The sequence below is a fragment of the Trachinotus anak genome, unplaced genomic scaffold (assembly GCF_046630095.1).
Source record: "Trachinotus anak isolate AG129_WGS33_773 ecotype Australia unplaced genomic scaffold, CSIRO_AGI_Tana_v1 ptg000009l, whole genome shotgun sequence".
Lineage (NCBI taxonomy): Eukaryota > Metazoa > Chordata > Actinopteri > Carangiformes > Carangidae > Trachinotus > Trachinotus anak.
Window position 1 is genome coordinate 7028161 of NW_027273860.1, and position 16518 is coordinate 7044678.

Genomic DNA, 16518 nt, shown 5'->3' on the forward strand with positions numbered 1-16518 from the left:
AGGCTACATTTCATCTAGACATTCATTATTTTTGCACCCTGATATGTCCTTGATATTAATTTATTTTTGCAATCAGAGAGAGCTCTTTGTGAGCAGCTTACTTCCTAAACTTCAGTTTTGTTTCCCGTCACTGTGATTCACAGTGTTTACAAAATACTTTGATGCCTACATTTAAGTAGGAGCATGACAATTGAAAAACATAACAAATTATATTCATTTATCATTAAAAAAGGCTTAACGTCACTCCTTTGACACTCCTTTGGAATAGATTATATTCTATTCCCCTTTTATTGAAAATATTTGAACTTTTTCATATATTTGTTTACATCCATTTGTCAAAAGATGAACAACCAATTTCAAGGTGTCATTGACGTCAGCTCTAGAATTATTGGCAAAACACAAAGATCTTTCACACAGTTTAATACTGAAAAAAGCACAACCTCACACATGATGTCATCTGTGGCAAATGACATCAGGAAGGTTTTTTTTTAGACTGGCTGCCTGTAAAGAAAAGAAAAGAAAGTGATAAATAGATTATACTTGTTATTTAGACTTCTATTATTCTGTAACATAACACGTGCCTCGGTGGTGTTGGACTCAGCTCTGGACGGGTCACTGTTATAGATTCTTGTTTATTTGAACTTTTTATGTGTATAAATGCTATTACAAGGCAGACTATATTATAAAGAGTTACTGTTATCAAATATGTAAATTAGTCATCTGGAATATTACAATTTGATGCATTGTTGCAGCTGTAAAGTAAAATCCTTGTATTTTGATGCCGCACTAAAAATAAACGCGATAGTACTTAAGTGAATCAATGAAACAAGCTTATACAGAATTACGCTGTAAGTGTGATATCATCTGACAGTGGGGGACAAATAGACAATATTGGGAACAACAGGGTTTTCCCTTTATATATTTTCCCTCGCAGGTTTTTTGAGGCTTGACGAGGATTGATTGAGCTCCGAGGTGTCTGTGCCCACCCCCTCACCTCTCTGCCTTCCACTGTTGCCACCTCGACGTCATGGAATGTGTGATGTCATTGCCAGAGAGCACACACGGAGCACATGCTCTCACCTGACTTCCGCAGCAACCAAACCACAGCAGTTTCCTCCCTGCACATTTCACAAGACGTGTTCAGTGAAAGGCCCCATGTGTACCTAGAAAACACAGGGAAATCGAGAAGAGAGGTGCAGATATTATACGTGCCATCCGGGGCTGATGGACAACAATAGCTTTTCTCTCTTTTTTGGTGTGTGTGTGTGACTCACAGCAGCTTAAGTTAAATGCAATGAGGCTTCAGATTCAACACCTTTCGCAAACAGCTTTTTTAATACATCAAAAGCTCGATACGTGACACGTTTTTGGCTGCGGCTACACGCTCAAGGCCTGGGGCTTGTGCTGTAAAGAGCACAAAATGCTTTTCGTTTCAAAATGAACTTCCATCTTTCACTTGAGGACACATTGCAAAAAACCATGTAACCTCAGTGGCTAATGGCTGCACATTAAATGCGGCAAGAACAGCACTGAAGTTTGCAACGTGATCATAAACACTGCACAAGTGTTGTACACCGAGGCAAATCTTTGCAATACTGGCTCTACATTTGTGGCACCAAATTAAAACTTTGCAGATTTATGCCACCACCAGGGTTGTAGCAAAGTTAATTTTAAATACCTGGGTCCTATAAATTTAGAATAAGAAGGTGGTTCAATTACACATTTCTTAAAAACTGACTAAAACTATGTATGTTGCAAAGAAATGTGGGTATGAAAGCAAAAAAAAGCAGGCACCTTTAACAGCTGAATATGATGTATTTTGATTTAATTTGATCAAACAAATACTGTGGAATCTGTGACAATATTTGTTCAGCCACATATAATGCACTATAGACTGTGCTTCATATTTACGTGAGAGATGACAAGAAAGAAATAAACGTACCTCCCAAAATGTTTACATATCGTTAATGACCTTTTCCAAGTCTAACACAAAACCCCCTGAACTTAAATCTGAACATCATCTGCAAGCACTGGCTCAATTGTGTGATGCAGGTGACAGAACAAATACCGCAGGTGACGCTTGTGGTAGTAGGGACCATATAGGAGCCTTTTTTTCCACAGTGTCTGGCCCCATCAGCCCAGTGCCTGCAGGCAGGATAGAGGCCTGCACAGAATTTGTGTTACACAATTAGACAATCACACAAAAGGCAACGTTCAACGGACTCTGGCCAACTCTCTTGTGCACATTGTGTACAGAAAGGAGCACTGTACAGTGTGTAACCACTTAACTGGCTCAGACTGACAAACAGCTGGTAATGGCAGTTAATCATGAACCTTTTCTTTCTCTGGCGGTTGACACACCACACGGTTTGACTTCTAATAATACACACGCACACTCTCCGGGCACAGACACGAGCATGCACGCGCTCACTACACACGGCCTGCTCGGCACAGCTCCAGGCCTTATGTGTAACTGGCGTGACTGGTTATCTCCATGGCAACGGGAATGTTGGCTCCGGCAAGTGCCAAGAGAGCAGCTGGTAGGTAGTGGCAGATTAGTCTCCAAACAGATTTACAGCCAGTCAAGTACTGCATGCCCTTTAAACAGAGGAAGAAATGATAAAGAAGCCATTAGAGTGAAAGAAAACAAAGAACGGATTGTGGTGCAACTGAGTGAGTCCGCTGACTGAGAGGAGCAGAAACCTTTTCCTAGCTGAACTGCCAGCTCGCTCGAGGTGTTGAGTGTGCGCGAGGAGCTTGTGGGGCGAAGGCAAATGATCAAAAAGAAGCCCCCGACTTTCTGAGAAAATACTCCAATTCAGTTTCAGCGTGGTCTCCAGCTCTGATTCAGTACTGTGAGGTCTGATAGAGGGAGGACTGCATTTTAAAGCAATCCATTATGTTAAGCTGGGTTATTACTCAATTTGCCAGACTTTCAGGAACTTGTATATCATATGTAGATCAGATAGCTCAAAGAAACTGACATTCTTCGAGTGGTTTGATGTTGAAACACTTTCTATGAAAATATATTTTTTGTTTTTTTGTCTTATGCATAGACAGACAAGCAAAATGAAGGCACTTAAAAACACACTGAGCACCAAGACTAAGTTGCGACTCAAAACAGTACTTTTGTACAGCTGTAATACCTAAAAGAAAATTCCCAACATTTAGATAAAGTTATTATCTAGAAACCGCACAATAGATTACTCATTCCTTTTTGTCTCATGTTTATTAGAAAACCAATTTGTCTCCAGTGTATTTTACGCCTTTCATGTCTGAGACTGTCCTCCCATCAAAATCCACCCCATAGGTCGCTTTTTAAGACCCATAGTAAAACTCCCTAATGGCCGTAGTAATTATGACAGGAGCAAAGGAGGAGGTCATCTGACATTGTTAAAACTCACTGCCGTAAATGTGCTAATTCAGGAAATGCTATATGTTTATTTAGGTTGTAGAACTCACGAAGTCACGTCTTGATGTGAAGGCAGATGGACTAAAAACATTACAAATTTGCCAGTGAGATCATGTGGTATGGCTGAGGGCGGGTGGGGCGTGATAGTTTCATCATTTTCTTTATTATACCATCAGGTTATAATACACCCTCTGAGCAGCGCTACGTCTTCAGGGCAGACTGGAGGCTACAGTGAGTCGCTATTGAAAGGTGACAGAGCGGGCTGGGGCTAGCTGGTTAGCATGCTAACTTCAGAAGACAGAGATAGAGATAAGAGTTAACGTTGGCGTTGCTTTCCAAACCTGGAGACAAACAGCTGTTAATGCTAACGTCGGCTATGTAGCAATAGCAAATCGTACATATAGCTCCTTTAAAAGAAGTCCAAATGAACTCTAATCATTTCAGCCAGTGCAAATGTTCTCTGCATCCTCTAATTCAGCTTGGAAGTTGGTGAAACTTTGTGTTTTGTTTGCTGTGTTTATTAATACATCATTCAAAATGCACTCCACTACAGCGTGTAATAATATTGCAACAAGATATGCAACACCCTCAAGAAAATGCCGAAACACATTTCTCATTCTGGCATTCGGTGATTTAAATTCAAAGTGGGACTGTTTCAGGAGAGTTGGTGTCCATTAGAGTGTTTTATGTCTGCTGCTGTCACGATTTACTGACTTTTACTGCCGCCTCACTGGAAAGTAAAGAGTACGAATAACAGAGACATCATTTTGAGTATTCCTGCTTTGAGAGCTAATGAAATATGAGTACAGGGGTTGTTTATTGATGATGTGTCCATTAGCAGCAGATGTTGTCTAAGTTGTCCTTATTATCTGACACCAGTGTTACTGCCACCAGACAGTGAAGAAACACATCAGCCGGGTAAATTACTCTGACTGTGCCCCCTTCTTTTACAGTTAAAAGCAAATGGACATAAATAGGAGTGGCATTATGAATTATCATTTTTGAAATGTCCCTGTGATTGATATCATGCCTTGCAACAGAAGTCTTTATACTGCCAGCGCTGCCAAGCCATCCATCAGCAGTCAGTGGGACTGTTGATCACACTGATTCAGTTTGACTTGCTGCAGTATTCCCAATCCAGTCTGACTCAGGAGTATCTGTCCTCGCCAGCAAACCTCACCGTTTTGCAGCGCTCATCATGTTAACACCTCACTGCACGCTCCAGCAGCTTGTCACCTGCAGAACAGATAAAAGGGAGCATAACCAACAATGAAGGCGGTGAGCACACCATATAAGTCCGTATTTTGTGCAACTTTTTAAAATATATTTGTGGTGAAATGAGGGGTGTTAATATGTGTCAGTGGGTGTTCAGTTGGAAAGAGGTCAACAACACCTTGCTGCAGGCTACGCACTTGACATTGCAAACCTCCAAAACGCACTTGACTTTACCTTCATTACCTTAATGTCAACTTGACATCACTGCTTCTCAAAGATAATCACCTTTATGCTGAGGAGCTGCGTGCACCCAAGATGAAAAAATAGATAAGGCTTAAGCAGGATTTGAGCCCCCAAATGAACAATTAGGAACAAGTCTAGGCATGTCCTGGCAAGCGCCCCACTGCCATCCCATCAGTGGGTGAGCATGAAGTGCAGCATGAATCCACAGACTGTTGGGAGTTTGCACTCTTTCTACAGACCAGCAGCTGCCTCGTGCAGCTGTCCGGGGATGCAGCTTCAGATGGATTCAACAGAACTGGTTAAAACACACCAAGAAATCAGAACAGGTGGGGAAAAAATAGCCACAAAGAGGCTTGCTGCACAGATTCATCCAAGAGTTCAGTAACTGAAGGCACGCTGCGCTTCCAAGCAACTGTCAGATTCTTATTAAACATGACAGGATCTGTGGATGGATTACTGGACGAGCCCACCAGGCGCTGGCCAAGTGGGAGTCAGGGGGGCTGATGGTTAACATTTCTAGTTGGGAAGTCAGTCGGATGACTACAAAGACCTAAGAAACTACAAAACAACAACAGAAAGATGCAAAACCGCCACAAAAGCATGAGAAGTGACCACAGAGATGCAAAATGACCATTAAGACAGAGACAAAAAAATGATGTTGAATAAATACAAAACAACTACAAAGTCATATTCAGAATAAGTAGATGCAAAACAGTCACAAAAGATGCAAAAATATCCACAAAGAGACAAAGAAGACATAAAATGACTGCAAAAAGGTGCAAAAAGGTACAAAAAAACACACATAATTTGTCTGTGTTCAGTTGCTTCTATATAAAAAGGGGGTGGGGGGGCTTTTTACATGCTTCTGCCCAGGGGCCCATAATCATATACTCCGTCTACAACAGAATTGACAATGAAATAGTTTATTTCATAAGCCCCAGGCTGAACACTCCACTGTACAGTACTCATCATGTATCAATCAGAGCTGTAAAATAAAACTTTTACTACATGGAAACACGCAGGCAAAATGAGCCAGTGTTTCTAAAAGGCGTCTCTTATGTAATTCTGTAGCTTGTAAGTTGGCTCAGTGCCTCAAAACCTAATGAAAGAGCTTACAGAGAAGTTGAGTCTTCATAGAAAAAAAGTTCCAAACGTCAGGGTCTTTAACCCGTCCTGGATCTCAGACAGGCAGGAACAATGGCTTTTGAGTTTAAATGCACAGGGAGGATATTAGTCGGAGATAAGTGAGGCGATGCTGTAGAATGGCTACTGGGCCGTATATGAGGACGGCTGGCATGCTGTCAAAAAACAGAATGAGCATGGAGTTCACCGAGGCAAAGCTAGATGATGTGTGTCTGTGTAATACCACTTACTAAATGGCACCAAAAACTTTTTTCTGATTCAACAGCTTGAAAACGGAGCAAAGTGAGTCAGTGCTTGAGCCATAACGATGCTGTTTCTGTTTGATGTGAGACACTGATTTCATTATCTCACACCACATGTTGGATTTCATGAAAGAAATATTTTCTTTATAAGACTCTGGGGTGACAAAAAAAAGATGATTTTCACTTTCTATCCAAAACAAACTCTTTTTTTTTTTTTTTTTTTCAAGAGGAGAAACAGAGCAGGGAATCAAAACCACATTTCTTTAAACGTTTTCTCTGCAAACAAGTTGGTGACAGTGGGAAGAGTGAATCAAAATGGACAGTTTTTTGTAACATTTTCCATCCAAACCCTGGTACCTGTACTGTAAGAGGCAGACTTTCCATATAATGTAATTACACTGTATATTCATATGAATCAGTGTGTGGTGAAGAAGCACAGGCACCATGGTTTCTGCAGCAGTGGTTAATGGATAAACAATAGTCTGCATTCTCCACTGTCCTCTTTTCCTTCTTGCTTGTCTTTTTATAGATGCCTTTCTTTCTTTTTTAACGTCTCCCTGCCGTCCCCTTTGACATGGGTTTAAACCGAGTCATATCATTAGGGAGTCAAGAGCATCTCTGTTGTGCCTGTGAGGTTTCCCTTCTCGGTTATATAATGATCTTCCCGTAGGCCTCTTCTGGAGTTGGCAGCACTCCCCTGCCTGCTAACCCGGCCCAGCTTTGGCCCTGCTCCAGTCCAAACAGAACCCACTTTGTCCTCGACTCTGTTTTTGGCACCAGCTGTTCATGCACGACTCCAGCAGCTGACTCCTTTGTTTTACTTACAGCCGGCTTTTTCTTCTGACATCACCTTCTTTTCTTTTCTCTTTTTTTTTCACCAGTTTGATCTGTTTTTCAGGCCTCTCTGTTCCCTCTCTTTCTGTTTTTCTCATTCTCTCTTTTTGTCTAATTTCTATTGACATTTTTTCCAGCTCTCGACCCAAGCCCCTTTTTACCCCCACTGTCTGCAGAAGAGGCTGTTAGTGCTGTGATGTATGAGGGCAGCTGACGCCCACCTGCTTCCCAGCAGTCAGTCTGGACGGTGTTTCTAAGCTCCACCATTGGCTATTGGCTATACACTCGGCTCTATGGATGAATCAATACCAACTGTCACACCTGTCGCAGCTCCTGGTAAACACGGGCCATAGCCGCTGCGGATAAATCATTAGTAAAAATGACTATTAAACATATAATTATATTTCTTTAGCACTGCCAAAAATATGTTATGATTGGTTATTCTCTTACAACTTCATGATAGCCCACTAAAGCTGGATTAAGGCGTATTTTTATGGAGGAAGAACGACAATGTCGTTAGCAGTGACTTACAGCCTCAGTAAGTGCTTAATTTGAAACAGTAAAATTCATAAGAGGAGGAAATTGGCTTAATAACTGAGAGTCACTGAGAGGCGATTCCCAAATAATCACTCTCCTGTCACTGGCACAATAATTGAGAATCCTCCTCGCTGCTATCTCAGCTCTGCACAGGTAAAAAGACAGCTGGTGACCTTCTCCTCGACAGGAATAAATGACTGGTCCTGACAGGCTGACAAGCAGCTCTAATAATGTCCCCGATCAAATGATTTTCTTGTTCACACTGTCTCTGTCTCACACATACAGCTAATCAAGAGAAGCCCTCAGTCTTGGCTTAGTGAAGAAGCAAGTGAGGAAGACGTCCAGTATCTGCAGGAGACACAAAGAGAAGGATCAATTAAGACCAATGTGAAGTTAGAGTCGGCTCTTCAGAAGCTCAAAGAAACAGGACGATATCAACACTGAGGTCAGATGTCGTCCTGTCTCATGAGTGTATTATTTCCTCCCTACATGTCTCGGCATCAGTCACTCACAGGGTAACTGAGCAGAAGGATATTGATTTGATGTCCAGGCTAATTGTGTGTAGGACCGGGATAGCTGTGTAACCGGCGCACATGACAGGTTTATGGGGCCCGTGATGTATAAACTTTGAATTTTATGTAGTACATCTGTCAGATCAGGGTGTGAGCGTGGCTGCTACCTTCTTTCTGTTAACGGCTCAATGTGTTCAATTGATTTGCGCTGCAGGCGTCTCTCCTCAGCGGGTTGTCAGTTTCAACGTGCCTCATCTAAGTTTTATGCAGACAACACTGTTATTTACTGTTAGGCAGTTTGAAAAGTTACAGATGGGCTTGGTTTCAGTATTGCACCAGTGAAGTGGCTCTTTACTGCAGACAAACTGTTGACTGTTGTTATGCAATGGCAGTGGAAAATGCTTGTTTATGACTGACTGGCAGATGGCCACAGGAGTAACGCTGCCTGCTAAAATGTCAAAATAGTTCTTAGAAAAATCTTATCAGTCACTAACTGCTTGTGTTTCTTGGGGGGATGATTCATCTTGTTATTGACTGGCCCAAAGGGTGCCTGCATCTTTTATAGCGTATATTCCTTTGATGTATATTATGAAGGCATTAGTGGACTGTGTTTTAGATGTTTCCATTGGACTGAAGAGCTGGTTGACTATAGCAGGTGTGTCCATGTGCAGAATGGTGCTGGTTGTTTATAGTTAACAATCTTAAGCGCACTGGAGAACCAGTTTGCCAGCAAGTCTACTAGAAATGGCACGAACAGCAGCGGATCCACAACGAGGTTGGGGTGGGCGACAGGTGCAGACGACTGTCACGTCAGAGACCACGGTTCACGTTTACAGTCCTGTCTGAGGTTATGTTTAGGCAATAGAAGCCCTTTGGTTAAGGTTGGGGAAAGATGGTTTTGGTAACTGTCTATCACCACTATCCATCGCTAACCTTAACCAAATGCTAAAACATAAAAAGCATCATAACATTTCATTCAGTCATTACGAGTGGATATTGTAATGCAAGACAGGATATTTTTGCAGGAAACAAATGTGTTGTCTGTGAACGTTTTACTGGCACAATATGTTCAGTATCAATACATAAAGGAACAATATTTCCTGATTACGTTAAGAAAATGAAATCAGATTGCAAGTACGTTTTCTTCAAAACATATTTGCTGTTGCAGTTTAGTTATATAGAAATGTAATTTATAGGAGTCAGAGTTGAATTTGCATGTCATTTTGTATTGGCATGACATTACCCATTACCAAACCAACAACGTGTTTGTGTCGTCTCAATATGTTCTGACTTCCCTGCTCTGCCTGTGGCACTTAACCACAAACTGATTGTAAACCTTAAAAATGGGTCAAAAGCTCATAGTTTCCTTTAGAAAACGGCTCTGTAGTTTTTAGCAGATGTTAATCAAACAGGATTTGTAGGAGACAATTTTGTGTCTGTAAAAGAACCAGGTTTGGTGTGAAAATATGAAATCAAAAGGATTGTTATTTCCTTCCAAAACAATCTATCTGAGCATTTTCAGATGTGGGATGGCAAAACATTTTCATTGCTTTCAAAAACAGTTATCTGATCTGCCACCTCTATGGTTACTGGCATATTTCACCATTAAATGGTTTGAATCTCAACCGTGTGGGAGATGAATCTTCCTTTTTGTCTCGCAGGTGTCTGTGTAAAGCATGTATCTGTGGGTAAATCATCTATTTGTCTGTCTTAAACTTTCTGTCTCTTCCTGCATTTGATTTTGAATCAAATGCCACTATTCAAGCTGCATCCACACTTCTTATTGACAGCTGTGCTATGCTGGGTCTTCTGCATTATGTAATTGCTTTTGTCTGAGAGTCTTTTCAGCAGTTGCTCTGTTTGTGAAGGGTACGCTGTGAAATGACCAAAGTGCAAAAAAACAAAGGTGGAAACATTTAATCTGTGCAGTAGAGGATGGATGCTTACTCAAACCGCTCAGAGAGATTAGAGTGAAAAGGAAACTCAAACACCAACACCCTCTGCTTTGTGGAGACGCACTTATTCCCAAGATGTTCCACTAATGGCTACCTCTGCCTCTTTCTGTATGTTTGAACGTCTCCGCCTCTGCCTGCTCTCGTCTCACTCAGCACCACTACTTAGAGAGTGATGAGGAAATGGCCTCTTCCTGACTACCTTGACAGGATGAGGGAAAGTGTATAAACGTGTGGTTAGCGTGTATGTGTGCATGTGTGTGTTCTGCGAACGTCCGCACTCGGCTGCCTGTGGGGAGAATTTGCTGTGTAATTACAGGGGAGGGAAAATGAGGGAGACAGTGAGAGATAGGGACAAAATAGAAAGTGTGTGTGAAGCTGAGAGGAATGTGCTGATGAATGGGTGATCGAAGGCAGCGTCCCTAAGCAGCCCGCCTCATTACTGTTCGGTCTGACCCAACACTCCCTTCATTAGGCCTTAAAACAGCCTGTTAAAATACTGCCCGTGTGTGTGGTATCCTCATTAAAGCTACAGATGATAACCAAACAAAGGCCAGATTCCCTCTTGTCAGTTCAGACTTCTGTTCTTCGGCCAAAAAAAAAAAAAAAAAAAGACTGCTTTGTGTTGGGTTGTGTAAATGGGTTGTCTTTCTCTATTCTCATTTTTTATTAAAGCTATTTAGAACTGTAGAACAACAGGTCTAGTTTAGTTTAGAAATGTTACACAGCTTTCTTCATTACCTTCAGTGCAATGGTCCCTTACTCTTCTTTTTTGGGGGGGCTTTTTACACCTTAAAGCTGCGCTAATCAATATTTTTAGATTGGGAAAAAAAATCACATAACTGTGCAACTTGCAGCGATGCACCCACAGATAATTTATCAAACAGCTCTGTTATTCCCCTGAGCTCTTCTAAGCTCTTCTCTTTAGCTCATTGTTTTGGTTTCCAGCCAGCAAATTTACTGATTTGCTTCACCCTTACCGCTCTCGTGTCTCATTGTTTTTGGCCACAGCAGGCAGCCGTTTTAAGCGAGGAAGCTCCAGTAAGCCCCTGTACGCAACCAACAGCAGACAGGCAAAGTTAGCAACTAGCCGGTGAACATAGTGAACGTAGCATTTAGCAGCTAAAGAGTCAGATATTTCTCCCAGGAGCTGGTAGAGACCAAAAACAGAGCTAAACGAGGGTGAATATTTGATTTACAAGCATCAGGTGACCAGAAACATGAGTCCATATGAATGATAGTGTTTCTGTAAATAAGCTTAGCAAACACGTTTGCCATGATGACTCTGTAAAATGACATTGTGTCAGCGTTGTTTGCAGCTTGTTGTATTTCCCCCAAAAAATAAGTTAATGCATTTTTAAAACAAAGCAGTCTGATGTCCTCCTCAGATCAGAAAAAAATCACCTCAAAACCGCCACAATGCAACCGCTCAGATTTATGTGACCACTGTCTCATCTGCCTCCTCTGTGGTTCAGGCGTAAGTTTAATACAACTATTTAGATAAGGTTAGGGAAAGATTGCTAAAAGATATGTTGACTAGTTTCCTAAATCCATCATTTTGTTTTATCTGAATGATATATTGAGGCCAAAGATCAAAGAAATGCCTGACAGAAATTAATAGATATTTCTGCAGAACCTCAGGTAGGTTCTTCTGAATCATCTTGTAAGGATACTGACCCCCAGGTTGGGAACCACAGTGCTAGTTTTATTTAGCCATGGAGATAATTATGGTGTTATTCACCCAGGTTTTTGAGATATTATCTCTGAGATTCCTGCTATCACCAGTTTGTTTTAAATATCATTTTCTTTGAAAAAAAAAGTTCAGATTTATGGGAAAATTCTCAGAATAGTTACATTTAAAGGTATCATTGAGGTTATGATGCAGAGTAGAGATCAAAATTACACTATTATTGCCTCAGCATCGTCAGAGATGATTGAACACCAGCATTACATGACGTACATCCTCTGCTCAGCCATGGCTTTGCACCATCACACACACTTAGTGGATTTCTGGTCTGAATTCCATGAAAATGATTCAAGGGTTGGGTGCTGTGTAAATGACAAAAAAAACAAAAAAAAAACAGCTCCTGCCTGAGGTCCATCTGTGTGTAGCAAGAGAATATATTTGTAATGGTATAGAAACTCACAATAAAAGGGGACAAGAACAAAGACCACATACTATGCACAGACAGCAGGACTGTAGGTCTGAAGTGTTTTTGAATCCAGTTTAAATAAAATATATAAATTCAAGGGACAATCATTCAGCTTTCTGTGTTTGCTCCAGTCTTTAGTTTGGATGATCTTTGTAAAGATCAGAACTAAGCCAAATGTGAAAACAGCTGACGTCCAGAATGAGCCAGTCGACAGCACAGTGACACAGGTAGTCCAGTAGGTCAAAAAGTCCCATCCTCAATCGATGAAACAGCCACCAGCTGATAATTGTCAACCAGCATCATCACTGCTCGTTCACCGAGGGATGCTCTGGCAACGTACGTCATCTGAATCCCTAAAATGAAAAAGGTAGAAACTATGACTGTGCCGTCCTTTGTGCCACCGCCGGGTCACATCGACCATTTGATCAATCGTGCTTGCGGGTGCTGTCTGGAGGATATATCGCCGTGGTAACAGAGTTGGCTGCTCTGGACAGTAGAGGGGAAAGACTGACTCATCACGCTCAATAAAACAAAGAGCAAACAACAAGTGCGTCAGGGATGGATGTGCTGCAGCTATAAATGTCAAAAGCATCATTTCCCAGGGAGTGAGGCAGTCGGATCACAACAGAGCTCTCCAGGCCTGATGTTATGACAGAGAATATGTCACGGCTGTCTGGCCACATGATCATTTTCCATACACCTGGATAACAACCTGTAATACTGGGGTGAAAACCAGTAGATGGAGAAAAGCTTGTTTACATTATAATAAACTATACTATATTTTTTTAAGTCTCAGGTATTCTCAAGGATTTATATACAGAAAAACAGATATGTTAATGAGTTGAGATTGGAAGTTAATTCTTGACCTTTGACACAAACTTGCCATCAGGTCCATTAGTCATGGAGCTTTTGATGAAATCACACAGTCTTCCTCAGTACGTGGAGTTTGCCCTGTTGTCATGGAAATGTAAAAGTAGATGTTTCAGTTTCCATTTTTCGGAGCACTTTAAAGGGAAACTCCACCGATTTTACAAGTCTGTTTACAGTGCTGCTGCGTGTGTCATAGGTTGAGGTGCACTATGGGAAATGTAGGCACCAGGTTTTAACAAGAAAAAAAAAAAAGCACTTACATGTGACTTTGTTTCCCCGCAGCAGCCCACAGTCAAGCTCAGTGTTAAGTTTCTGCAAGTGCTAAAATTCAGTGAAAGCAGCAGTCAGTGGGAGGTTGGTGCCAGTGGGTGTAAAAAAAATCCCTAGTTTGCTTTACAAAACAGGATGTGTCAGGAAATTGCAATAATAAAGAGGTGTTGTGTGAAAAGTAAGGCAAACCATAAACAAACAAAACTCACTATCTGTTCTCAGACCTGAGAATAATTAAGGCCCTAACTTTTGTGTCTCTGATCGCTCATAGAATAGTTTTATTCCACTGGAAATTTCCTCTTCATCTTCCTTTTGATTTTCATTATGCTATATTTATACAAATCAAATATCCTTTGAGAGGAAATAATAAATGGTAATAATAATAATAAAAAAATAATAATAATAAAAATGGGACCCTTTGTTATGTTATGTAAATTCAATACAACTCACTCAGCTCACCACAGAGATAAACAGATACACACACTGTAGATGGAAGAAGAGAGAAAAACACTGTTAATCACAAAACCACAATTAAAGGCTTCGAGAAACAGATGTGGAATTGGTAATGAATACATTAATAAACATAACATCTTTGCATCTTGCATGTGTATGAGCATCAACCCCTATCTCTCTTTTGGTTTTGGTAGATAGAGGGAGCTCCTCTCCTGTAGTTAGCCTGACTATGATTGAACCTCTGGATGTGACAGTTTGATGACCTTTAATAAAACGGCCTTTTCCCTTTAGGGTCAGCTTGTATCCCAGTTGCACAGTTTCCTCTCTTCACTGACTTTCATTGAGTAATATGCAGCTCTATCAGTGGAAAACTATCTTTTAAAATCATTAATTTCACACTGTATTGGATATAAGATGAATCATTTTATCCCAGCTCTTAACACAGACCTTCCTCCCGTTCAATTTTTAATGAGAGGAGATTGGACGGTCCTGTTTCTACAAGTAGTGGTATCGGCTTTATTTGATTTGAAGACAGTTCAAATGAATGCTGTGTGCTCTGAATGGCCATCTGCTCTAACCTTGTTTCATCGACCATAAACAGGCCGGCTCCATCAGTGAAAAAAGGTCTTGGCCAAATATTTGCTGCTCTTCGACCCCATTTGGTTTAGTGCGTCCTCTGTTTGCATTTCAATGACCCACGGTCAGTGTCAGAACGATGGCACGTGTGTCCCTGACGAGCCGTCCCCTGATAAGACGCCAGCAGAAGAGAAAGGCACCGAGGCCTTGTGGGATAAGAGCAGGGTGAAGGATGGAGCAAATGTAGACAGGCTGCTGGTTCACACACACACACACGCACACACACATACACACACACTTGAGCTCTGGTATCAATCTCCTCACACTCCCTGCTGCACCACCAACCAGCTCTCTGATAGCTGCTGAAGCCTGCTTGTCTTGTGTTTCTTACCCTTAACAGCCCGAATAATATCCTCAAAAAAATGCATCAGGGAGCAATTGTTATTCATTGGTTTATCATCTGAACGGCACTTGTCGATTAAGTAACACCTCCCACTGCGCGCCTCTTCAGTCAGGCATAAAGTAGTCCCTTTAATCTCCAATCCTCCTAATTATTGCTCATGCAAATCACACATCAGGGCTCACCAAATATTTTGTGAAAGAGAAAGAGAGAAAGGGTGTGAGAGGATAAGCGAATGCAGCCTGTGCATGCATGGGTGTGTAGCACTTTTTTGAATTGCAGCAGATATGGAATTAGCTGAGGAGGACTGGATTGTGCGGATTAGGCTGAGAGATTTCACCAAACGCGGACTCCCTACGTGTAATTCATTTTGGCGTCCTTGAAATTGCTACTGTGAGAAATTTAGCAGCTGCAACAGCAGCACTGAGAGTCCTCAAACAGGCAGAATCCAGCCCCCCTACAACCACGCACAACACCCACACCACCACCACCACCACCACCACTCCCATGCTTTTCTGAAGCATGATTGCATGAAAGCTGTTGGAGGCGTGAATGCAGTGGTTTGGATTTTTGTGAATTTTGCAGCTCTTTAAAATATTCAAGTCTTTGTAGGGAGTGGATGACATATCTCACAGTTTGATGTCTCTCCATGTGCAACCTCTAATCCTGTGAGAGCGTGTTAAAGGCTCGGTTCACCCAAATCACCAAAAAACATTCTGTGAAGTCCCACTTAGTTGTGTCCTGCCACTGAGTTAGTTTTGGTTTCACCTGCAGAGGTAGTCGCATGTTTTGCTGCCGCCTCGGTTTGATGACGGTAAATGGGAGATCACAGCGTTAAAAGATGACAACTGAGAGGTGGGCCAGGTGAACTAAAGGTGGCTGACCCTGAATTGAAATGCTCCAGGTTTGTGTCCAGCTGTGGGCTTTCTTTGCACGCTCCAGCTGGAAAAAATCACAGACAAACATGCCCTTGACACAAAACCACATGTTTGTGATACACACCGTTTTCAGTTACTTTAAATGCTGCGGTTTAACTTCACTACAGAACGTTAACTTGTCCAAACTGAGCTAATTTTAGCTTTGTTTGCCGCAGTGATGATGGCGAACAGCAGCCTGGTTGGTAAACACCCACGCCTGTTGTTTACTGGCACAGTGGTTGCATCTTGATGCAGATTGATTCTCCAGAAAAACAGCGGTTGTATCACATTTACTGTCACCTGTCTCCACTCATTTGAGTTTGCGGCTACATTCATACCCCATCTCTCCTTTGATTTCCTCCTCCCTTTCCACTGTTGCTGTCCAGTAAAGGCATAAAATATCCCAAAAAAGAAAATGACATCTGGAAAGCTTCACAGAAATAATCTTAATCTCGATAACCCACAGACCTTTTACAGCTTTTATCTGCTGCTATTTTCTACCAACAAAGTCGTCCCATCGAAGGTCTGTAGATGATTCCAACCTGGATAACATTTCTCAGTGCTGCGAGCACCAAGGACAAAATGAAGTCAACAAGTTCTCCAACCTGAACAAACATCTATTGTCTTTTTCAACCCTCTGATATGACCCATAGCGCCCCTGCAGCAGCAGGCGTGCCAGACCTTGGTTGCCATGGCTACTATAATAAACACAGACTGTGCCAAGAGTGGCGTGCCTATCTTTGTCGCCATGGTTACCATAGTAATATCGTGACTTGGTTAGGTTTAGCC

At 41.7% G+C, this 16518-nt stretch overlaps 2 long non-coding RNA genes across 3 annotated transcripts in view; one reads left to right on the forward strand and one right to left on the reverse strand.

Annotated features, from left to right (window-relative positions):
- Positions 1–403: 403 nt before the first annotated feature.
- On the reverse strand, positions 404–7738 carry LOC139625161 (uncharacterized). Of its 2 annotated transcripts, XR_011691853.1 has the most exons (3): positions 4913–7738; positions 995–4648; positions 404–501 (listed from the first exon to the last, which is right to left on the reverse strand). It is a non-coding gene; the product is annotated as an uncharacterized lncRNA (long non-coding RNA). The 2 variants fall into 2 exon arrangements; XR_011691852.1 differs by having other exon boundaries at positions 404–4648.
- Positions 4600–16518, forward strand: part of LOC139625162 (uncharacterized) — a 36260-nt gene continuing 24341 nt past the window's right edge. Inside the window, exons 1-2 of the long non-coding RNA XR_011691855.1 lie at positions 4600–4690; positions 7912–8071. This is a non-coding gene — a long non-coding RNA (uncharacterized lncRNA). The remainder of the gene's footprint in view (positions 4691–7911; positions 8072–16518) is intronic.